Genomic DNA, 24,569 nt, shown 5'->3' with positions numbered 1-24,569 from the left:
AAATCAAGTCAGGTATGTGAAGGCATGGTAATGTACTCCAAAGCCACAAACCTTTGCCAGGCTCTGTATTATGGTATCATGATTGAGCTGAGATTAATCTTTAATGTTATTGCAAACATCACTACAGGCTATATAGTTTCACAAATTATTTTTCAAAGCATCGAAAATCTGGAAAGAAGTTGTACACTGTCAAAGACGATGTTAGGTTTTGCAAAGGGCCTTTGCAAGTATCAGGAACAGTTTTTCTCTGTGCTAATTTAACTAAAATCAATGTACAGTGCATAGCTGATTCCTCTGAGCTTGCTTTGATGTCGAAGCTGATATTTCTGGGTTAAAAAAAAAAAAAAAAAGCTGTTTGTAAAAGCTTTGCAAATGAGAATATTAAAAGAGGAAGAATATCTGATCACTCTTTAAGGAGAAAGATAAACCAAGCCAAACTAAGCAAAATAAACAAAAGACTCTAAAATGTAGCTTCAGCAGGCTTCATTTACATACATTACAATTCTCCTCTCCGCCCTCCACCCCCTTCATTTCTCCAGAGTGCTTTCTCATCCTCTGCTGAGATAAGCAACAGTAATCAGATGAAGAAAGAGATATCATAGACATAGCAAAACAGTTATGATGTTCATGTAGAACAATCATTTGTATATTAAGAATATCAGAATAATAAAAAGTCTGATTATGCTGTCAGTTATTCTCTTAAAAGCTAATAAAACCCTCCACTGAAGCAGATTCATTATGACAGAACTAACTGGAAGCATATTTTAGCCATAAAGAATTGTTGTGAGTAATATTTATAATAAAAGACAATAGCTATTTTGTATTCTTCATTTGGATTTCTACTGCATTTGCATTCCTCAGGCTGTCTGTCACAGATAAACATGCTCAATTTTACAGAGGAAATAAGAAATACACTATAATTATGATAAAATAAGAGCATGGAATCACATGGAATCACATAACAACAGACATCTTGGGTGTTATCTGGTCCAGGACCCTGTTCAGAGTAAGGCTGACTTTGAAAGAAGATCTGAAGTTTCACTGAGTTGAGTTTGGCCCTTCCTTGTTTTGAATCTCCCCAGAGAAATTCCACAGCCTCCCTGGGCAGCTCACTCTGATGTTGAATCACTTCACTGTGAAATTGCTTTCCTAATACTAAATAGGAATTTCTCTTCTTCCAACTTAAGCCTGTTGCCCCTTGTCCTTTTGCTATCCACCCCTGAGAAGAGTCTGGCTTGGCCTCCTCCATACCATCCCAGTAGGCTGTTGAAGGCAGTGGCAAGATCCCCACTTAGTCCTCTCTTCTGATGAGATCCTTTAATTCCTCACACTTGTAAAAAAAGAACACTGTTTCTAACTTCTTTTGGAGGAAACATCTCTAAAACAGCATTTTTAACGCCTTCTTCTCTTAAATATTGGGTGGTACAGACCATTCTCCTAACCTTGTGAGTCCCTAAAAGTATGCAGAACTAAGTCAATTCCCTTCAGCTCCATATTGGTAATCTAATGATAGTGCACTCAGTAGCATGCTAAACTTTGATGGCTGTACCTCATTTTGTGTTCAATAAAAGATAACATGAGAGATCATTAGAGTAACTATGTCAGATTAAATGTATTTTCTTGTACAAAAGTCAAGTCCCTTCAGGAATCATTGCAATTTACTTTGTCTCATGGAGAAAAATATTTTCCCGCTAGACCTCAACACAAAGGGCCATTACAAAATGTAATTCATATTTCATATGTTCAGAAACGTTCAGCACAAATTACAAATGGAGACTTTAGTGAAGTATTTATGTTCTGTTACCAACAAGATATGTATAAATAATATGTGTCCCAGGGCTCCAGCCTACACCGCTTACATTTATTTGTTACGGAGCGCACTTATACTTTGCAGTTAAACATAAAGTAAGTCATGTTGCTTCTTTGAAAACATAGAAAAGTGCAGCAGACAAAAACATTATTGTTCCTGAGATTTTTCAACAGCTGCAGAATGAAGAATGTATTGTATATAGCCACTAAAGCAATGATATTCTCCTCAAACTTCAACAATCTTCATTGACCTTCCCATCTTTCACCCTGATACACTTGTGGTTGCACAGGTGCCTTTAGAGACTCAAAGAAAACTCGTAGAGAGGGCTGGTAAAAATCACAACGCTGGTTGCCCTTGTGCTCTGCATTGAGTCCCTACATTGGTATGTCTATGGAAGAAGAAGCTCTTGGCTCTGTTGGAGACCTTTGCTACTAGCTCACATTTCCACTAGAAGTGGTTGGGCATCTTTAAGATTTTGTTAGCAATTAAGCATTTTCAGTGTGGGAGCAGGTTTCTGAAGCACCTGAACACGGAAACACAATGTTCTTAATACTAAAAAGAGTAACATTTTTCTTTTTAAGATAAAAACACGGCCAAGAGTAATAAAATATCCATGTGGCCAACTTTTCTTGCTGAAGGGTTTAAATGTTATTGCGTATATCAATTTCTTTATCCTGTTCAATCTAAGAGAGATGCCCAGAGTGCTATCTTCTTGTATAACTGCAGTTTTGAGAGCTTATCTTTGGTAGAAAATGGTGGATCCAAACGTAGTATTCAATTAGACAGATTCATCAGACAAATGGTTTTCTGTTTCAGGATTATTCTGACGTTCTCTTTACTTGTATTTTGTATGTTTTCACCTTAGTTTATACTAATTTTAATAATATTACAGTTTAAAACTCTATTGAATTTTGCAATTCTTGAATTTCAATTTCAAACAAAATCTGGGTACCAAAAGTGATAGCAAGACTAAGTCAGGAAAAGCGGACTATCTATCTGACAACTATAATCTCATATTTTCCTTGCTGAGCAATTATAAATTCAAGAAAGTAGACATCTCATCCTGCAATATTAATTTTGACTCACACTCGCTAGCTGTTACTGTCATAGTATTTTTCCTTCATTCAGGTGAGTCACCTATCAGGGACCACATTAATATTTCTCTTCCAGGAGTGGGATAGTTAACCGTGCAGCCAAGCAGCAGACTGCTACATTGTCTAGCTCCTAAATCTAGTTGCTAACTTTCCTCTCAGATTATACAACAGAGAGAGAAAACGCCTTACGTTTTACCTTCCATTTCCACAAGGCTCCTTCCTCCCCTGAGGCAATAGCAGTACTTCTGCATGTGGATGTGTGCGAAACTCTATGTGTGTTTACACAACTGTGAAAATAAATCTCAGGGAGACTGCAGCAGCACGGCAACACAGACAATCAACACAATTTGTGATATAAGTTTTGCTTTTTTTTGAGTGGGGAGCAAGGCCCAAGTTCCTATGATGCCAGCCAGAATGTATGATTTTTAACTTTTTTATTTTTTAGTTTGTTTTAATTTTACATGGGCATGCTCCCTTTGTGTTCACAAGCTGATAGTAGTAACAATTTGCTAATTTCCTATGCACTTCCCTAGAGAATATCTAATAAGGCTGTTTTCTGTATAAATGAATAGGAGAAGAGCAAGTTATAGTAAAAGCAGTCTGGATTCATGCAGTTCCTAGTTTTAAGGATGTACAAAAATTGGAGGAAAGAGTCACAAACTTAAGAGCTGGAAGAAATACTGTAAAATAAGAAACTTAAATAAGTCAGTTAGTCTATCCAAAAGAAGGCTGAGGGGGGATGTGAATGGAGTGTTATTAAAGTGAGAAAATACCAGGTAAAAAACAACTTTTAAAATTCCATTGAAGAATGATAGAATCAAACACTGAAGTTAAAAATAAGGAGATTCAAATTACCATTGGAAGAAACAGATTCTCCAGCTTCACATCCAAAATTTATGGATTCCTGAAAAATATTCTTCTGTCATACAGGAACCATCTTGGGAGAGAGTTAAGTGGATCAAATTGCAGCACCTTACATTGCAGGTGAAAGATGAACATCGGGATCATAACGTTGTTCCCTGTAGCCTTAACATTTCTGAGACTGAGTTGAGAAAGTTGAAAAAATGGTGCTTACATTTTAAGATTGTCTTATTGAATGGCAGTATTAATATGCACGGAGCTGTGACATGACTGGGACAGGTTGGGTGTTAGAAAAATTTCTTCATTAGAAGGTGGTTAGGCACTGGAACAGGCTGCCCAGTTCTGTGGTCATGGCACTGAGCTGGTCAGAGTTCAAGAAGTGTTTGGACAGTGCTCTCAGACACACCGTCTAATTATTGGGTGATCCTGTGTAGGGCTAAGATTTGGCTTTGATTACCTGTGAGGGTCCGTTTCAACTAGAGATACTTCATGATTCTATGACTCTATGATCTGTTACAGTGCAAATCCTACTGCAGCATAACAGTGGTGATGTCTGTCAGGAACAGAAATGTAATGTAGACTTGAGAAGAAACAGAGGTTTGGACAGCTTTTACAAAAATATTAAAATAGCTAAATGGACAATAAAGATATATAGAGATATATAGATATTTCATGTTAATATGGAAGCAAACAACATCTTCCATCAAAGTTTCACTGCTAAAATGGATGATATCACTTTCGTCTTTCCTTTGGTTAGTGTTAAGGACAGTTAGGCAAAACAGACAACAGAACAAAAATGCAGTTTAGTGATCACAAATCAACACACTTATAGCTATTATGATTTGCATTTGTGTAAAAAAACAAACAAACAAACAAAAAGGACAAAAATCAAGTGAAAAGACTCCTGAATTAACAGGATCAGGTGCAGAGAGAGGCTTAGAGGACAGAAATACAGAGAACCCATCCTTATGGAAAAGACATTGCAGAAGGCTGACTTGTTTATCTAAGTAGATTGCAGTGCAGAGGAGGTAGTGATTGCAATCTATAAATATATTAAGGGTGTAAATATAGTGAAGGGAAATATCTATTTAAATTAAAAGGCAACGTTAGCATAAAAAGAAATAAAAAGACTGTAAGGGCATTCAGACCTGAAATTAGAAAAAGGTTCTTCCAGAGAAGTCTGTCACTGAAAGGGCTGCAGTTAAAAAGAACTAACTTTCAAAATGAAACCCCATGCATTTATTAAATTGGTTTTAAGGTGCGATTGTTTTATTGAGGGCAAAGAGTCAAGATCCTATGTCTCAGAGAATCATACTTAAGAACATTTCTATTTATGGTAATAGAATAATGACTACAGAATGCACCTTCCTCTGTGTTTCTAGGAATAAAGGCACTGCACATTTTTGAAGGAAAAAAAATGGTTTTTTTCATAGGGTTGGAATTAGGCTGAAAAGGGCATTTATTATCAAAGGCACAAAATTCCTGCAAATCCTGGAGTTATTTGTAGTGGAGAAATTTGCTCTGCACTAGTTAAAAATTGGCTACAAAACTGGAATGAGAAGCATAGGGGTAATGTCAGGCAAAGATGTACATTTGGTAGAAGGCAGTAACTCTGAGACCAGTTTTTGCTGATATTTCTGTTCCTGTATTTTTTTTAATAGACCCACGGCAGTCTGTGAGAAAGCACCAGAAGAAACTGCAAACTCAGAATTTTTTGTAGGACTCAATGTGATGACCTTTCATGCAGTGAAGGTACTGTGAGAACCTGTGGGGACTATAATGACATTAGCAGCTACAAAGGATAGTCTAGGAGGGTAACCAGAGCGTCCCTTGGACATGAAGAGCAGTAGAACAAGTAACACAAGGTGTACATTGCATTTGTTATCTGGATGACAGTGTGTACAGGGAATTATTCAGAAAAATCTTGAAGGAAGCTTGAAGGAAATTCTGAAGAGATTTCAAAATTTACTGAGGAGTTTGTATGAATTCAGAAAGAGCTTCTTTACTGCAAGTGGAGTCAAAGCCAGTGAGATCACGACATTGTGACAGAATACCTCAGAACTCAAAGAGTTTATAAGTGGTCACTTTGAGCTGTCTTCACAAGATGAATTTCAGATATATGTGTTTTAATCATTCCAAGATCTGATTTAATCCCTGTTTCACTGGTGCAGACTTATGAGGAGGTCAGAGCAATGCAATACACATCATTGTCTCCAGTGATATGCCTTCTGTGTAACTACATACAACATCTTGTGTGTTGTGAGAACGAACAAGACTCATTGACAGTGCTGGGAAAAAATTCACTTTGTAATTTCATTTTCAGTTTGGGACAGCATTGAGGATGGTGTCATGCCTTTAGGGGACTGTGTGTGAAGAATTCATCCCAAATTCAGTATTTATTTTAGACTATCTGTAGCATTGTTGTTTTGCTATATAGAAGGAATTTTATATGTATTACTCCTTACCTGACATCAACATTTTGTAGCAAGAACAAGAAATAAAGAGTCTAGGAAAAAACATATATGTATATATGTAATTCCTTTTCTAACTTAATTTACATAAATGAATGTCTGTCATTATGAATACACCCAGGCATGGACACACAGACACGTACAGTTCTAGTGCTCTCATCTGCCTGCTTAAAGACTATGATAGTTGTATGTGTAGATATACCATACTGGGAAAGGACACTCCCTCTCTTACACTAGGACTGGCAATAAGATTTTTAAACAGTAATCAGAGATGAGGTAGTATTTGACAGTCAATTACACAACACTGAGTGGAATATTTTTTTCCAGAAGAGACAGTATAACTCTTGTACATGTAATGGATGTTAGAGTGTGAATTTGGTAATGCTAAGATGTAAAAAGAAAAATGCTTGCTTAAACAGAAAGTACTCTAGAAGGAAAAAATAAATAGAAGAATGAAGAAGGTCTTACTTCCTATATTCAAGTTATTTTCCTCCCCTTCTTGAACCAACCATGTTTAATCTAGAAAAGTTAGTATTGGAAAGAATATGGGAAAGCAATTGCAATCTGGGAGAAAGTGTGGTTTTCCCATTTGAAAACTCTTCGGGTGATGTTTCTTCACAGATATCATGTGTGTAGTTTAACTTCTAGCTGAAGTTTCTGGTTAAAATGTACCTGTTCTGCAAGCTGATCTTCCCAAAATTTCATCACCCTTTTTGTAAGGTTTCAACTGGACCGGGTCCCTGACCTAGCTGTTCACCTGTTTGCACTAAACTAGAATCCTAAAATCATCTAAGTTGAAAAAGACCTTCAGGATTGTCAAGTCCAACCAGCAACCTGGCTTACTGAATCCCATCATTAAGCCATCTCACTTTCTGCCATATCCATGCCTCTTAAATGCCTCTAGGGATAGGAACATGCCAATACAAAGCACAGAGCAGAAATGTGCTCTGATTTCTGCATCTCCAGATCAGAGAAGCTGAAATGCCTAGGGACCCTCATTTGCAATATTTCATCCATTTATTTTGGCAACTGGTTGTGATCATACAACTCCTTTTTCTGACCATGGGGAGAAATGATAAATCTTACACTTAAATAATGTCTCATTCACTAAGAACTTTTGTGCAAAGGAGAAAGGACAAATCCTTAGCTATTTTCCTCCTTACAGCGCCTCATTTCTATAATAACCAAGCATTTTCAACATCAGGTAAAGTACCACCATAACCACTGTGACCACGGCACAGCCCAATTAAGCTGCCTTGATATCAAGCAGTGGAGACGCGCTCATAATCTCATTTGTTATCACACTGCTTTCCAACCAAGTGAGCCTGGTTTTTTTGACTGGAGAAATAGGAAAGTTGTTTCTCATGCAGTACAGGCTAATGGTTAGGAAGTTCTTCAATGAAATACAGAACTAGCTCAAATCTTTCATGCAGGTGATTGCATAAAACATTTCCTGTCTTCCTGAACATTCCAAATATAGCAGCCACTTTGTTTAGCACCCAAACCCAGTGAACTATCAGTTATTTGTGAAACTATGGTTGTAATGGGTTGAGGAGGGGAAAAAATATTTGAAGTGACTTTCAACAAAAGTGGTGAGATTTTTGCTTAAAATGCCTCATTTGAGAGGCCTCAAGGAATGATCAGTTTAAAGGTAACAAAATGAGAAGATTAAAAAAGCAATGCTCCCTAGAAGATGAAAGTACATCTTCATTTTGGCAATGATTGCAGGTATTCCCCAGGCATAGCCAGAGAATGAAGATCCAAACTATCAAGTGTAATAGGAGACTTACTCTAATTTAAAAGAGACAGCGAGAAATTTGGAATATTTTCCTGTTACTGTAATGGGAAGTACAGAAGAAAGTGATATGAAAACTGATTTCCTGGAATAACAGGAAGATGTATTATGCTTTCAGATCTTTCATTCTGTGTTCTGTGATGATCAGATGGGGGAGATGTGGAATAAGGAGAAATTATTAACAGAATAAGGAGGGAACAGGTAAGATGTCAATTCATGTCAATGGAGAGACTTCCACTGACTTGCACTGGCCTTCAGATTGAGCTCCAATCATTTCCTGTAGGTGAAAAAAATAGTTATTTGGTGGCTGTTTTTGCAGTTTTAGGTCTATTATGTATCTCAATGGGCTTATAAATCGTCAGTTTTTGCTATACAAATGAAATATTGTCCATATTGTGTGCAACCTACCAAAACAAAATAAAGATCTTTGTGTATTGTGTGTATATTTTTTTCCCTTTGTGCCCTGCCTCAGTGCATGAAATCAGCAATAGCTGACCCAAGTGATTGCCTGTAGCTTTGCAGGTGGCAGTCATGGTGACTAAGAATAACTGCCAGCTTCTCTTCACAAGGGAATGGCCTCAGAACTCCCTGGTGTGAGAGGTGATGGTGCACTTCCATTACTAGGACTTGAGACTACGTAAAACAGAACATGAATTAAGGGTGAGGGTTGTTCTCAACAATATTATAGTGGAAAAAGAATCAGTTATAATTTCTGTGCCATCATTCAAATTGATTATTTTCTTCTTCCTTTAGAAAGATCAGAATAAAAGAACACTATTGAATATGCGTATATTCTAGTTAATAATTCAATAAACCATGTCTCAGCCTCATGTGCATCTGCTGTAAACATCAATAGGGCCAAACCCTCTTGACTTCATCTAAATGAAGAGTATTTCAGTTGGCTTGTTGAGGCTATTTATCCCCAGTTTGCCTCAGAATGTTTTATAAAGACAAAATGTAACCTGGTTTGAATCAGCCGTTTGAACTGGAAGCTCAGACAAAAAGGGAAGATTCAGTTCTTCGAAGGAAGAAAAGGAATACTTAATATTTTTATTATATGCTTGGAGTTAAAGAATTGTAGTTAAGAATTACATTCTTCTGATCTGAAAACAAGTCTCTCTTTTTGAACAACATAAATGGTACACAGTTTAAAGTGTGTGCTGACTTTGTTTCCTTGCATCATAGATTTTAAAACCATTTTGTTTTAGCCTGTTTACTTCACAGTTGTCCTTTTCCCCCTGCCTTTTTTTGCATAATATATTGGTAAGTAATAAGAAGCAGCACCGCAGCTACAAGTTAATGGGAAACACAACTGCTTATTGAACCAGATCCCCATTATTAATTTAACAACTGAATACAAACCCTTCTGGCAATCAGTGCAATAATTCTGTTTCCTTGATTACTTAAGTTTGCCATTGGCTTCAGTGGAAGCTTAATCCAACCCTCAGAGGGGAGAAGTGCTGCTTTTTAACACTTGTAAAGATAGAACAAGCACAAGCCTAGTTCATTTATCCTGTATGCGTTCCTTCTGTCATCTTTCATAGACATATACATCTCTCACATGGTTTTAGGAAGAGATTTAGACTGTTCTCTTTTTCATCATTTTCCTAATATTTTATGACTTGATTGGAATGCTAAATATCTGAAGTAAAGAAGCTACAAGCAATTTTTTGTAAGGAATTATCAGAGCTCCTAGTAAGTGAAAAAAAATCCATCTTTGTCTTGGAACTGTATTATTCACTTCTTCAAGCAAGCACTGTAGCGTTCAGATTGGGTTGCTGCATAATGTGACCCGTAGAAACGCGCATATTTCAGAGCTGATCTGAAGAGAGGAGTTGCACCAGAGACTAATTTGGCCCAATAAGACTCTAGAGGGCACTCTTGGTATAGTAAAAGAGATGTATATTTTTCTGACTTAGACATCTCAACCAAATACAATCAGTATGAAATGTTACAACAATTGCCTAAATGTATATGAAATATGAATACCTTTTTTCCTGTAAGATAACAACTCCCAATAACATAATGCAAACTCAAAATGTGGCGTATCTTCCCAAATTGTTGAGTAAGATATCCATGAGTACAACACAAAAACCAAAAAGCACAAAATATTTTGTTTCTCAGTTCTACCTGTTCCAAGCAACTCACAGTCCACATCATGCATTTAAAACTCCATGCAAAGTCTGCCAGAAGTCCTTTGCGTAGACCGTCAACTAAAATCCAATATACAGCGCAGATGCAAATTTAATGTCACTTTTTAAAAGATGTGTTTTGCTTTATAAGTAATTAATCTTTATACACAAGTTTTGACTATTGTCGGCAGAAATCAAAATTGCGTGCCTTCTAAATTTTTAATTGAGCAATTCTTAGATTAAAAAAATGCATTAGTCACTTTGACTATGTTTAATATTTTAGAAGAAGTTGTTCCGCGAGAAAACAAATCATTGGTAATGAAAAACAATGCGCAGCTTGTAAGTACTTACTGTGCAAACTTTTGGAACATGTAACCTTTGTTTCTTTGAAGGCAAACAATATTGCAGGCTTGTTTCAAAATGGGAGCTTAGTTCCTGTTTAAGACTTTCATCCATATGTTTCAAAACATTTCGAAGGGAAAGAGAATCATCATTCCCATTTTATGGAGGGGTGTTGCTTTCTCTGTTGCATACAGCCAACGTTACAAACTGGTCTGTGCAACTGATGGCAAGTCTCACAATCTGACCTTGGCCATTTTGGGCCCCCACGTAAAGAGGACAGAAGGTTTGAAGCAAAGTTGTGCAGAATGCAAGCTAGCTGCCATCCCCTACACTTGGCCTTCTTTATTCTCGACATAACTAAACTTCTTAGATGTCTCTGCCTTTGCCCTTGTACATTTTGAGGGGTGAAGATCTTTCCTCCTGTGGTTTTTGCTCCAGCCATAGAGTACTTCCCTGTGTCGGTTCTGCTTGTTTGTTCCCTTGTTTGGGCAGAATACTGAAACCAGCTGCCTGCCTGCCCTTGGGAGGTGAACCAGGAGTGGGCTCAAAGCCTCCCTGCAGGCTGGGATTTGTAGCCAAAAATATAGCTACATTCACTTAAAACATGTTCTGTCAAAAGGAGGTCACATTAAGAAAAAATCCAAGCTAGGTACAGGCCTCTTTTTATCTGGTAAGAAAAACATTCACCCACAGAATGAGAGTTGGGATCTACTCCTTCCTTGGCTGGAAGGTTTTAAACCAACATCTTGCACAAGTCTGCTCTTCCTATTTGAGATGGCAAACTACTTGAAGAGGAAAGGAGAATGAAAACAGATTTGTAGGGCTAGAGAGCAATGAGAAGGAAAACAAGACATGTAAGGATTCCTGTGCTAACCATAAGCACGCTGCAGCTCTCTACCTATTAGACTAGACAAGAAGTGTTTGCAGAATAATTTTGCCTTTACTGTGGCATTATTACTATTTTTAACAGTATAAATCTATTCCTAGTCTGTGCTGGTACAATGCATTAAAGAAGCAATAGTGATTCAGTATATTGGAAATCTTATTTTATTTTCTGCTAGTGGATGTGTCTTCTGTGACTTTCACTGCTCACTGAAAGTACACAGAGAAGCTTTATCAAGTTAGAAGTATTTTTGGTTTGGATCCAGATTTCCTCATGATCTGTGCTTATACTGTTACACAGTCCCTCTGAATCTATGATCCATAATCTCATAAATTAAAAATAAAGAAACAAATAAACAAACAAAACACCCCTGCCTCCCATGCTATCCTTTGCTTACTGGGATATACCTTCAGAATCCCTCTGATGCAAAGGGCTCTTCCAGAGATCTTTTTCTGACATCCTATTTCTTAATTCAAGTTGCCATTGATTTTGTGTTATGCCTAATTAAGATTAATAAAAAAGAGCACAAAGTTTAAAAGAAAATCATACTTTCAGATTTTCTGTTCTCAATTTCTTGCCAAGTTTACTAAAGCATCAAGCACAAATGCTAAGCCTATATTTTGAAAGGCATACATCATGTGAAGCAGCTAACTAATTTTTTCCATTGATTTTGTTATTCTAAAGGGAGCAGCGTTTACTAAAGACATAGTGCTTTTAAAATATAATCATTTAAAAATAATGCAAGTAAGCTTCTTACATGCAAGATTCCTCAATTTTCCCCAAGAAGGGGAAACCCAGCAGCCTGTGCTGCCCCTGGACATTTCCTTTGGTGGTACCACAGTAGAAGAGCAATTGTGCCTGGCCTGGAGTTTGTTGGAACTTTGGTTCTTCTCCATTGGGTTTGCAGTAGATGTCAGTTGCCTTCAGCTGTTTCTGCTGCTCTGTTGAGACACATTGCCTTTCTTTTCCAGTCTTGCTGAAAGAATTAATCACGGTATATTGATCTCAAGTGGTGATTGTAAATGACAATGTGTAATCAAATTGATCTATTTTCCAACATGCATTGTTACTGTTACAGTTATTGGCACTGAGACCATCCTTCAGCTGACAGCTGTGTTTTGGTGTTTCATGATCTCAAAAAGTGTATCGAGAAGCCTCACAGTAGAAACGTCCTCAAACATCCCTTCTGTAAAGTTGGTAACACGCACTGAGGAGTCAGACCCCGCTTTAACTTGTTCTCCAATATGAAATGCCATCCTGCAAAGTTCAGTGCTTGCTGTAGTTGCTGATGTTGCTGCATCTTGTTTGTTTGGAAACCAGTGTTTCCAGAAGCACTGTCAGTATATTCAGGCAAGAATGAGTACAGCTTGGCAGAAGTTAGGTATGATGTCTATGTACACTCTTGATGTACACTAAAAATTCTTAGCTATAGGTATAATTGCATTGGCCTTTACAAGGTTTTCACTGGGCATAACTTTGAATTCCATCTCTTCTAATATTCAAAACTCACATGAGTATAAATATAAACAGTGATGACAGCTTCATCTCTTGAACATAGTTTCTTGTCCAGGAAATGGAATACTTCCAGGGAGAAAGAATTTAGAGACTTAGGTCCTCAATGAGAAATGGAAACAGAATACGTGAAGCACCTGACAGCTATTATAGGTATACTCAGGTATTAACATGAGCTCAAAAAAGTTGCCGATTTCACAAAGTCATTCACACATTCGGGTGTGCTGAGACCTTGTGCTGTGGCAATGAACCAAGGATTTCCCCTTATAAGCAGAGTAACGAACAAATAGCCACAGCTGATGATATTCCAGTGTAAATTGAGAGAGAGGTAAATCACTGTCAAATTAAGAAGGTTGAAGGAGTGGTTCAGAAGTTCAGCTCTGCTCTCCGAAAGTGTGAAAACACAGCATCGAGAATACAAATGAAATCCACAGGGCTCCTCTTAGGGGTCATTAATCTTCATACCATAGTAAAACGGCAAGCTCTCTCCAATGCACACTGAGAAAAACTACAAGGAGATGTTAGTTTTGAACAGTGTAAAACCTCACAAAGGTTTAGATATGCTTTCTCTTTAGATATGCTGCGGCAAGCCATTTAAGGGGCTTTCGGGCCATGCTAGACCTGAAACACAAGGGTTATCACTGGAACAAATTCAGGAGACCTCTAGCTGGCTCTTCTCTGTACAAGGGCAACACTGGCTGGCAAAAGGCTAAGGAGTACTCTTTTCAAGTGTAAGAAAACTGTCTCAGAGAATGATTAATTGGGAAGGAGTGGTAATTCTTCTATCATGAACATGCTCGAGGATTAGGTGACTTGCTCCTCCTTGACAGGGTGGAAGATTATTCGCGGTTGAAAAGACTTGAGTGCTAGCAAGGTCAGCATTATTACTTTTGTTAATCTCAGTGTGGTGCAATGTTTCTTATTTAATGCTTGTTATTTGTATAACTTTATGCTGTGTAAAAAATAAAAGAGCTACTGCCTAAACTTCCAATTATGGTGTGACAGAGATAATGTGAATGGGATACGGCAGTGGGAGGCTGCCAGCCCTGATGAATTCCTTCTTTATACCTTCTGATGTTAAGCACTTGTCATCTTGTTTATTCTCCAAAATTACTAATTACTAAAATGCAGTCACATAAAAGCAAAATGGAAAGACCACCCAAGCACTTCTACAATTTTCTTTTCTGGTGTATTCAACGGATGCATGAGTTCAAGATAAAGTAGAGTTGTGAACTCTGCTCCCTACAAGCTCTATGATTCATCAATGGAGAGCGTTGAGCCTCCAAAGGAAGAGGCATTTCTACAGCAACAAACAGATGGCATTTATCTTCGACATAGCTTCAAACTCGATGTCAAACCTAAATGTGATGGCCTGAGCACAGTCAAGTACGCCATTTAATTCATTTTACAGTCCTTTTACTTGTGGGAAGTAATTCTTATTTTAACATTAAAGTGGGTCAAATATTCCCTGTAAAAGTGATCCAAAACATCCAGTTGTATACCCTAGTCTTGCAAGAGATGCCATAATTATATATAACCATTTATTTCAATTCCTTACTTGCTGGCTCAAAATACTGGAAACCATTAGTATGTCATATGGAGGAGATCTGATCTAAGAATTTTTAACAGTATTAATATCCACAGAAATTTATTTTGAACCTGCCCAAAAATCAGCTTTGTTCGCTGACAAATCTGATTTTTATGTACATTCAAAAAGGTTGGTTGAACAATAAACAAGGCACCTATGGCTACTCCTTGTGACAGCACAGCAGAGAAGCTGGAGGCCTGGGATGCACAGCAAGCAGCACTCCAAGCCTAATGACCGTAAGAGAGAGTACAACCTGTTTGATATTCCATTAAATCAAAGCAGGAGTAGCTGATATGTTAATGAGGCCAACTATTATAGACAGAAAAATCTTTGCTTTGCTCTTGGTTTTTAATTACTGTCCTGGGACAGTGACCAGGAAGAACATGCGTACATCCTTCTCCTCTATCCCAGTACCATCAGGGAGATAACATTTTCTAATTTTGAAGGAAACACAATAAGGGACAATAAAAATAACATCTACATTTTCCACATTCTAGCTTAAAACACTTCTACTGATTACTAAGATCTATGCAATTGGTTATTTTGCATTTTTTTCCCAGTATATTAAAATCATTTTAAGTCTGCTGCTATCTTTGGATTCACTTTCATTATTCATCATTTATTTATTGTCAACTTTTCCTCATTTCTAAGCTGTTGCATGATGGGATTCTTGGTGTTTCTTTCTTTAACAGCTTTTTTTCACCGTTTTTCCCTGCAAAATTTGGTTGAACCCAAGACTTGGTATTTCAATAGTTATGTAAAATAGGGAGAAAAGAGATACAAGGGCTGCTCTGAAAGTAATGGCTCCTGTTTTAATTTGTTGGTCTACAATTTCAGAGGCAGATGTTGGTGGTAAGGCAGTAGAGGTTGAATAATCCACTACATGTTGCCATATGACAGCAGAAAGCAGTCTGACACAATGGTGTCTGACGTGGAAATGTGGATGAAGTAAAGGTGTGTCATTGAATTCCACTACATGGAAAAAATGGCACTCACTGACATTGATAAATGTTTGCTGAACATTGATGGAGACCAAATAGCAGATGTGAACATAGTGAAGTGATGCTGTGTTTCAGCAGTGATGACAGTGACAGTGGTTCACCTCTGCTGGTGCAGATTCTTACAAGTGTGGCATGCAGGCTCTTGTTCATCACAGGCAAAAATGCATAGCTAGTGGTGGTGGCTATGTTGAAAAGTATTGTTTTGTAGCTGAGATTTGATCTATTATACAGTGTTATTGTACTCTTTGTATCTGCAGTAGTTCCCGTGAATGCGAGGCATTACTTTTGAAGTGACCTACATAGCTTATAATGTCTTCACTTTAGAGAAGTGTTGCTCAGATGCTTTTTGTCCTGAATGAGTTTTATTTTCTTTGAACTACGGCATAAAATTTGGGGTCAATCAAGTTTCCGAAGGAAGAGAATTCTGCATTAAGAACATGAATTTTTCTTTTTGCCTCAGAAAGGCTTTTAACGCTTCTGTGCCGTTGACAATAAAATATGGAGCAAAAGGGTAGGAACATTTAATATACTGGAGCTGAAACTAAAACTTGGACAACGAAGCATGAAGTATGCTTGATATCACAGGGAAATATAATTAACAAATAGGTAAGACAGAGGAAGTATGTAAAAGAACAATATTTATGAATAAAAGTATGCCATGATGACTGAATCTTGAGGAGGACAAAATTAATGATGGAATGCATTTATGAAGAAATCTGTTACATCGTGTATGATGATCAGAGCACCTAGGGATGTATCATAAAAATCTCTTTCCTCCTCTGAAATATTTCAAAAGCGATACATAACTGGACTGCATGTAGAATACTGAGGGCTTTTGAGATATGGGAATTGAAAGTATTATAAATCAATTAAAAATTACATTCATTACACCGTACTACTTGATAGTGTGATATACTTGCATCTTTTAAAAGAAGAGTTCATTTCTGTTTTCAGTGACAAGCTTTTCTTAAGGAGAAACCATAACAGCAAGAGAAACATAAGGAGGTTCTATAACCTTGTAATCACACTTGTCATACACAGTGTACTATTTTCCTTCTTTATAGCAGAAATGCTCAGAAGTAATATATAGTAGATGCTTCAAATTATGTTTTCTGTGACAGAAGTTAATTCTAAAGTAAGTATTCCCTGAAAGAGAAACAGAGAAAACATTTTTACATGTCTGTCATTTGTCCTTAGAGGACACAAAACAAATATGTTTTTTAAAGCTTGACACTGGTATTATTCTGTGTGGCCTCCGGCTATGTGCTTTTTCCAGTTTGTAGAATTGAAAGGACAAAAAAACAGCTTTGCATTAAGAGGAACACATTGTACAGGTTAATCATAACCATGCAGAAATCAAAATGCTGCCAACAAAATAATGGCGAACCAGCGCCAAGGGAATCACCGAGATGGCTGTGAGGGAAGCAATGGGATAACAGCAACTCCTTTGCATTGTGCAGAAGTATTTCAGGCATGTGCTCCCGAATTTATTATTGATGTGGCTGGAACAGAAGTTTTTACTACTGTCGACAATAGCAAATACTCGTAAAAATTTAATTGGATAAAAGTTAATTTCAGTGTTCCTCAATGATGAAATGCATTAATTGCAAGGAGATTTTTCTTTTTGCATGTTTAAATTTTAAAAGGAAATAAAGTAGAAAAGCAGAATCAGGCAGGGGAATTTAACAAATGTAAAGATGTTGACGGGAGTGAGAATCATTACTTAGTCAATATTGTATCAATTAACCAAATTAACCATAGTCCCTGGTGAGAACTACATAGAACGGCACAATTTTCTAGTTTGTCTGAGTCATTCATGTTGTATGTAATGTATATCTACATTAGTGTATACAAATAAGACAAACTAAGAAGCAGTGCCACATAAAATCATAGAATTGCTCAGGTTGGAAAAGACCTTAAAGATCATCGAGTCCAACCACAACCTAACCATACTACCCTAACTCTAACAACCCTCCGCTAAATCATGTCCCTGAACACCACCTGCAAAAGATTTTTGAACACATTCAGGGATGGTGATTCAAGCACCTCCCTGGGAAGCCTATTCCACTGCTTAACAAACCTTTCTGTAAAGAAGTTCTTCCTGATATCCAACCTAAACCTCCCCTGGCGCAACTTGGGACCACTTCTCCTCATCCTGTCACCTGTCACCAGTGAGAAGAGACCAACCTCATTCTCGCTGTAAGCTCCTTTCAGGTATTTGAGCAGAGCAATAAGGTCTCCTCTCAGCCTCCTCTTCCCCAGAATCAGTCCCAGTTCTTTCAGTCTCTCCTCATAGGGCATATTCTCCAAGCCCTTCACCAGCCCTGTTGCTTTTCTTTGGACCTGCTCCAGCACCTCAATGTCCTTTCTATACTTAGGTGCCCAAAACTGAAGACAGTGCTCAAGGTGAGGCCTCATCACTGCTAAGTACAGGATTACTTCCCTAGTCTTGCTTACCACACCATTCCTGATTCAAGCTAAGATGCCATCGGCTTTCTTGGCCATCTGGGCTCACTGCTGGCTCATATTCAGCTGACTGTCCATCAGTATCCCAAGGTCCCATTCCATCAGGCAGCTTTCCAGCCACTCCTCCTCAAGCCTGTAGAGTTGCCTAGGGTTATTGTGATCAAACAGCGGGACACGGCACTTGGCCCTATTGAAACTCATACAGCTTACCTTGGCCCATCTATCTAGTCTATCCAAGTCCCTCTGTAGTGCCTTAATACCCGCAATCAGATCAACACTCCCTCCCAACTTGGTGTCATCTGCGTCTTACTGAGGGTGCACTCAATCCCCTCACCAAGATCATTAATAAAGATGTTGAATAGGAGTGGCCCCAGTACCAAACCCTGGCGGACACCACTCAAGACTGGCTGCCAAGTGAATTTAACTCCATTGACCAAAACACTTGGGCCCAGCCATCAAACCACTGTTTCACCAAGCAGACAGTACGCCCGTCCAAAAGCCATGGCAGCCAGCATCTCCATGAAGATGCTGTGAGGGACAGTGTCAAAGGCTTTACTAAAGTCCAGACAGACTATATCGACAGCCTTACCTTCATCCACTAAGTGGGTCAGCTTGTCATAGAATGAAATCAGATTTGTCAGACAAGATCTACCACTCTAAAACCCATGCTGACTGGGCCTGATTGCCTGGTTGACCTTTAATTGGTACGTGATGGCTCCAAGATTATCTGTTCCATAACCTTCCCCGGCACCAAGGTGAGACTAATAGGTCTGTAGCTACCAGGATGATCTTTCCAGCCCTTTTTGAAAATGGGCATCACATCTGCCAGTCTCCAGTCCACTGGGATATTCCTGGTTAGCCAGGACTGTCGAAGAACGATGGAGGGTGGCTTGGCAACCACATCTGCCAACTCCCTCAGCACTCTAGGGTGCAGTCCCATCTGGCCCCATGGACTTGTGAGTGTCCACTTTCGGAACAGATCCAAAACCATCTCATCATGGATTAGGCAGGGCCTGTTCTGCATGTAGAAGATGTAGAATACATTCTAGATGTAGAAAATGTAGAAAATGTAGAACTAGAAAAATAGTAACTGCAAAAATTTTTAAGTGTAATAAATCCATTGAATATTAACATAATCAGAGGTTGTGACAGGCTGTGACTGGTGACAGTTACTACTTTGAAAGGACAGGGATTAGTCTGGTCCCAGCTCCAAGCATTCCAGAAGAATATGAGAGATTCACGTGCACAGTTTGTAAACCAACAGCACCCAAAGCCGTTGGTAGAAGTACTTACAAATGTTTGATTTAACTGACCAGGGTATAACTATACCCAAATAAGAAAAATGAACATGAAAAAGGCTTTGTGGAGTCAGGTTGAGACATAGCTGCAAAAATAATAATTTTAGGCAATATTGGCACTAAGATTTGAATTCAGTGTAGTTGGACAGCATAGTATAGCAATACTTAAATAAATGAAATGGAAAACAACACATATATACTGTGGGACAAAGTCTATAAAAGATCTTATCTTCATTTACTCAGCTTATATTTTTAGCCCTGAGCATGTAACATCTCTGTACCTCTGAGAAGCTGTTAAAAAGAATATGTTGAGAGGGGGCAACATAAAAGATAACAACATGCAATTTTAATCGCTGGAGTAACAGGACAGCCTTTAGTTCCCTGGAATATAGGGACTTGTCAGTAACCCAGAAAAAGCTCATATATTTCTTACGCTTTCCAACTGTCTGAATACAGCAATAAAATCACAGAAAAGCCAGCGGTAACCTGAGAAAGCCCTCCAAAGTCCTCATACAAGATACAGGGGCTGGGGAAGCTTCCTTCACACTGGAAACTGTAGAGGAGAACTGAAACAAAGTGCTCGCAATAATACCGTTTGATTCTCCATAACTTTCATATTTTCTCTTTCTTGACAGCAGCAAAAGTGAAACACTTCAGTGACCAATATTGCTAGCATACAGGCACATCTGTGACACACCATCACTGTTGTATGATATGAGAGCATCTAATTAAGAAGCTTGTAAAATTGACCTTCAGTTATTTTAATATTAAAAGACAAAGATAGAGGATGTTTCTTGAAAACTGACAATCCTATCATTTCCTTACTGAGGTTCCTCTGTCAAAAAAAGAAAAAAATAATATATATATATTTTATTATATATTATTTTATATTATATATAATATATTTTATTTTATATATTATTATATATATATATAATATAATCACACATGAAAAAGCTGTTCAAGAAACTAAAAGCACATTTCAGGTACGAGTTTTACGTATTAGTAATGACTCCACCCCCTAATGCCATATTTGTTTGTAGTGACTATGGTCACTTAGCAGGTGCCACAAAGTTCCTTCTTACTGTAGCTTAGATTCAGATCAATTACAGCAATGTACTGAAGTAAATTTGTTCATAGTACTTGGTCAGACTTCAGTGCAGTTTCATTAGCTTTCATCCCATCGTATGGACACTTTTGCACATGTAAGAGCTAAAAAATTCAGAGGACCATAATCTTTTGCTCATAAGGTTTCCCCAATAGTAATAACACAAGATAACTGGAATCTCATTAAAAATATGAACTCTTGAAAATAAACCAGTATGAGGTTTAGGAACTCTGGGAGCAGATTTTTCTACTGTTCTTATGAAAAGGCTACAATACACAGCCAGCAGCAAAAGTATTAGGCAGAATGTGTTCCTGTTAAACTGAGGTTGGATTTCTGAAGGAGCTTTTTTATCTAGAAGCTTAAGATTTGGTCTAAAAAGGCTGCTTCATGGGTTAATGTATTCATCTATAAATAAAAGCAGTGACAGCTCTCCTGTCAGTACATGCTGATGGACGGTTCCTTTTTCTACCATTACAGCCTTGTGAATGTGGGAAAATTAATTTAAGTGGTAGTTAATTTCTAATGAATTCCATTCAAGCGGTTAATATGGTCCCTTGATGTTATGGTAACCTTCATGGATCATTGCATTATGTAAATAAATTCTACTTTATGCTGGTTTATAAAAAAAAAAAAAAAAAAAAAAAAAAAAAAAGAAAAAAGAAAAAAAAAGATTGGTGAGTCCAGCCAAATCTTTGCATATACAAACACGCATAAAATTTAAAAAAAAAAAAAAAAAAAAAAAAAATCACTTAAAAGAGACTGTTCAAGAGGAGCATGCACAATACTTACATAGTATATCATTCCTACATATGAGACACCTATTCATTATATAATGTTCGGATTATCTATTATTCGGAGCAGAGAACAGGAAGACTTTTGGAGAGGAAAAAAAACACCTCTCAAAATTGTAACAGAAATGCACCTTTTGTGTCAGTGACAGATCTTCTGCCCCCTTGGATAAGCTGTTCTGCATGGGCATGAACCACTGGATGAGCTTCATGCATCTCAGCTCTCACCATGCCTGCTCCTCCAGGGAAAGCCTTTGGGCAGGGTGTGTTCTCTGGGAACACATGCATGACATCTCACTCTTGCTGTTCAAGTTGCTCAGCTTCTTCTCACTTACTTCAATAGGGTTTAGACTAGGCTTTACTGTATTACTGAGATTTAAAAATATTTTTTAATGCAACAAATAGTATTTATTTTCAAATGGACTTCAGTATTCAAATTCACATACATTTTTGAAAGGTAACGAAGGGCTCTTGTCACTGTCTCATACATACTACTTGGAGGATATCAAAGCTCTTGAGTGAGCACAGAGTTTTCTATGGTTTTATACTTTGGCAAGCTAAAAAAAGCCTGGGTGTGCCAAAAAAGCAAACTTCTATTGGAAGGAAAAGCAAGTGGTGTCTCTTATGACCTAGCATAAAAAGCAAGATGCTTGCATAGGTGAGGTAGCAATAGGAAACCAAAGTGGAGGAAAACAGGAATATGGTAGAGAAAGAAAACATCACTCACAAACTGAAGGAAGGTGGGCTGCTGACTACTTGTAGGACAAAACCTGTGCATAATAATGTCTCAGGTACAGATGTTGAGGCGCCAACATAAGCCGGCCTGTAAGTTCAAAGGTAATCCTAAGATGTACCAGGTGTTTCCAAGAAACACAGAGGCAGCTATTCATCTGCCATAGCGGCAAATCTTGAAATATTTGTGAGGATGGAATTCTATATAATATTTCAGAAAAGATTAACTCAAAAGATGTATGGTGTAGTCAATAATGTCTAAGAACATTTGAGAGGAAATGCTTGTAGGCAGAGACAATATTTTTTATTAGACAATTGAAACAGTAGGAAAAAAAATCTGGTAAGCTTTGGGCATATGTGAGTATAACTTGTATACCCAAAAGCTTTTCTATTTTTTCTAACTGTATCAGTGATCTAATAAAATATATTACTTCTCCTTACAAACCTTATCTCACAAATTCAGAAGTTACACAAAAGGTCTATCAAGGTGAAGAGAGGAGCTGAAACTCTGTTTCATGAGAAAAGATCAAAATAACTTGGTTAGCTAAGGGAAACAAATATTGAGAAAGGACACGGTTTATTTCTAGGTAGCTACCTAGAAATAAATATCAAGAGGGTAAAATCCACAGGAACAGTAATATTAAACATAAAAGATAATGCTGGCACAAGTATAAACAACTCCTGAAAAAATTTAGAGGTGGAGTTAGAAGATTGGGAAGAGGAGGGCAGCTCTACAATATCCTTCAAGGAATGGTGCTGGCAGAAGACACAGTTCTCAAAGCAAAAATATAACGGATTTTCTTAAATAATTAAGTGGTTACGAGGATAGCAGGGTGGTGGAATTGCCTCTATGATTTTTTTTCAGGGGTCCTCATTCTCTCACTTAGTTGGCCTAGAGCTGCTTGTTACCACACTACTCACAGGCAGCTTCTCTTAGAGGAACTGGAGACAGTACAAACACATACTGCTTACGGAGACTCCAGATGTTGAATTTGATTGCCCTTAACACCAACGATTCCTATTTTGGCCCCTACTACTACAGTTCTTGGACCTGCCCCTCTGTAACAGATGTTGAGCACCCAACTATGCCATCACTACAAGCCTTAACGTGAGCTGCTTTTAGTTCTGCTCTTTAATTTTTCAAGCAGTATCAAGGAATGCAGCCAAAACTCAGAGAGGCTCTACCACATATCGAGAGGCCAGAAGTGTTCCTCCACTACAATCAGCTTGTCTTCTGGGCTGCTCATAGCTGATTGTGCTGCCAGTTGGGCTTGTTTTCCCTCCTGCCCCATTTGAACATCATGCACACCACAGATTTCAAGTTCCTTAAAAAATAAAACCTCTCTGCTGTGTGATCAACACAATGAGATGGGTGATGAGACAGTCCTCCATGTCTGCATTTTGATCAGATGACACTGAGTGTAAAAACATGGCATGAAGTCCTGGGAGACATGAAGGCAGACTGGAATAGTACAGGATGGGCTGTAAGAGCCAGGCTGCATGTTTAAGTTAGACCAGTCTAGAAACTGAACTGTTTCTGAGTGTCACCTGAGCTGTGAAAGCATCCTGGCAGCTGTCCATCATGTACACAGTGCGGATGTTCAAGCAAACAATTCACAGGAGCAAAACCAGAATGTTTCAAACTGACACAGGAAGTGTCCTGTGTTTCAAAAATCCAAAGAAAACCTAATGTGTGTATGAATTAACTACTGCTCCAGGAACAGATGTCAGAAAGCGCAAGTGGCAAACCATCATGACATCTGAACTTGCTTTTAGAAGTATAAGGACAAGCGATATACTACATCAGGGATCTAGGAGTGATCTAGATCAAGGACAGATAAATGCAGGGTAATAAAATCAGCAAGAAGTAACATTTACAGGGAAGTCATAGGGAAGATTTTATGCTGCTCAATACACAACGTAATCAAAATTTTATTTAGTTACATTCAAATGTGTAGGTGGCAAGTGGATATTACAGATACAAGTACAGAACAGTGCCTTGAGAATCAGTGCAAAGTCTCAACTGGTCATAAAAAACTGACAACAAACCTGAACTCTAAACAGAAAATTGTAGTGTTAATTTGATCTTAGAGATGACAGAAGCAGAAGATTGGCAAGCACAAAATTGAGGAGCATTTTAACCTCAGTGATATTAAGGCAGATTCTGCATACAGGTCCCATATCTGTATATTTAAAAAAGGAAAAATAAGAGAAGAAATGGGGAACGGTGGGGGAAAGATATAGGAAATATAATTATTCAGAGGCTAGAAAAAAAATATTTTACACTGAAGAATTTAAGATGATTAATCTAAATACCCTACCGAAAGACAAGGGTGGCTTGAATTTAGTCGCTGTATCTTCTGAAGAAAAAATAAATGACTCCAACAGTGGAAGACTGTAAACTGAGTAACTGCATATCAAAGCAAAGCTGTTACATTTTTAACAGGGAAGTGATAGTGTTTCGAGCAGACTCACATTTGCATGACCAGCTACCTGGTCAACCCACAGCTCTCTGGCTGCAGCTCTGTCTTTTTGACTCATGGAATTCTTCAGCCTTCAGACTGAGCCCTGGAATTACTGTTTTGTATTTACTGTGGCTGCAGTTCACTTAAACACATCATATGAGTTCCCTCTTTGTGACAGTGCAATTGCAGATTGGGATGAATGACCAGACAACTCTCCTGAAAC

General features: G+C 37.9%; 1 long non-coding RNA gene across 1 annotated transcript in view; it reads left to right on the top strand.

The window, feature by feature from the left end:
- The window catches only part of LOC125691292 (uncharacterized), a 71,109-nt gene extending 50,026 nt beyond the window's left edge, over positions 1-21,083 (top strand). The window contains exon 3 of the long non-coding RNA XR_007376069.1: positions 5,427-21,083. This is a non-coding gene — a long non-coding RNA (uncharacterized LOC125691292). The remainder of the gene's footprint in view (positions 1-5,426) is intronic.
- Positions 21,084-24,569: the final 3,486 nt, after the last annotated feature.

Source organism: Lagopus muta, chromosome 3, assembly GCF_023343835.1.
Source record: "Lagopus muta isolate bLagMut1 chromosome 3, bLagMut1 primary, whole genome shotgun sequence".
Taxonomy (NCBI): domain Eukaryota; kingdom Metazoa; phylum Chordata; class Aves; order Galliformes; family Phasianidae; genus Lagopus; species Lagopus muta.
The sequence above is the reverse complement of the archived record's forward strand: the minus strand, read 5'-3'. Positions and strand labels throughout refer to the sequence as shown.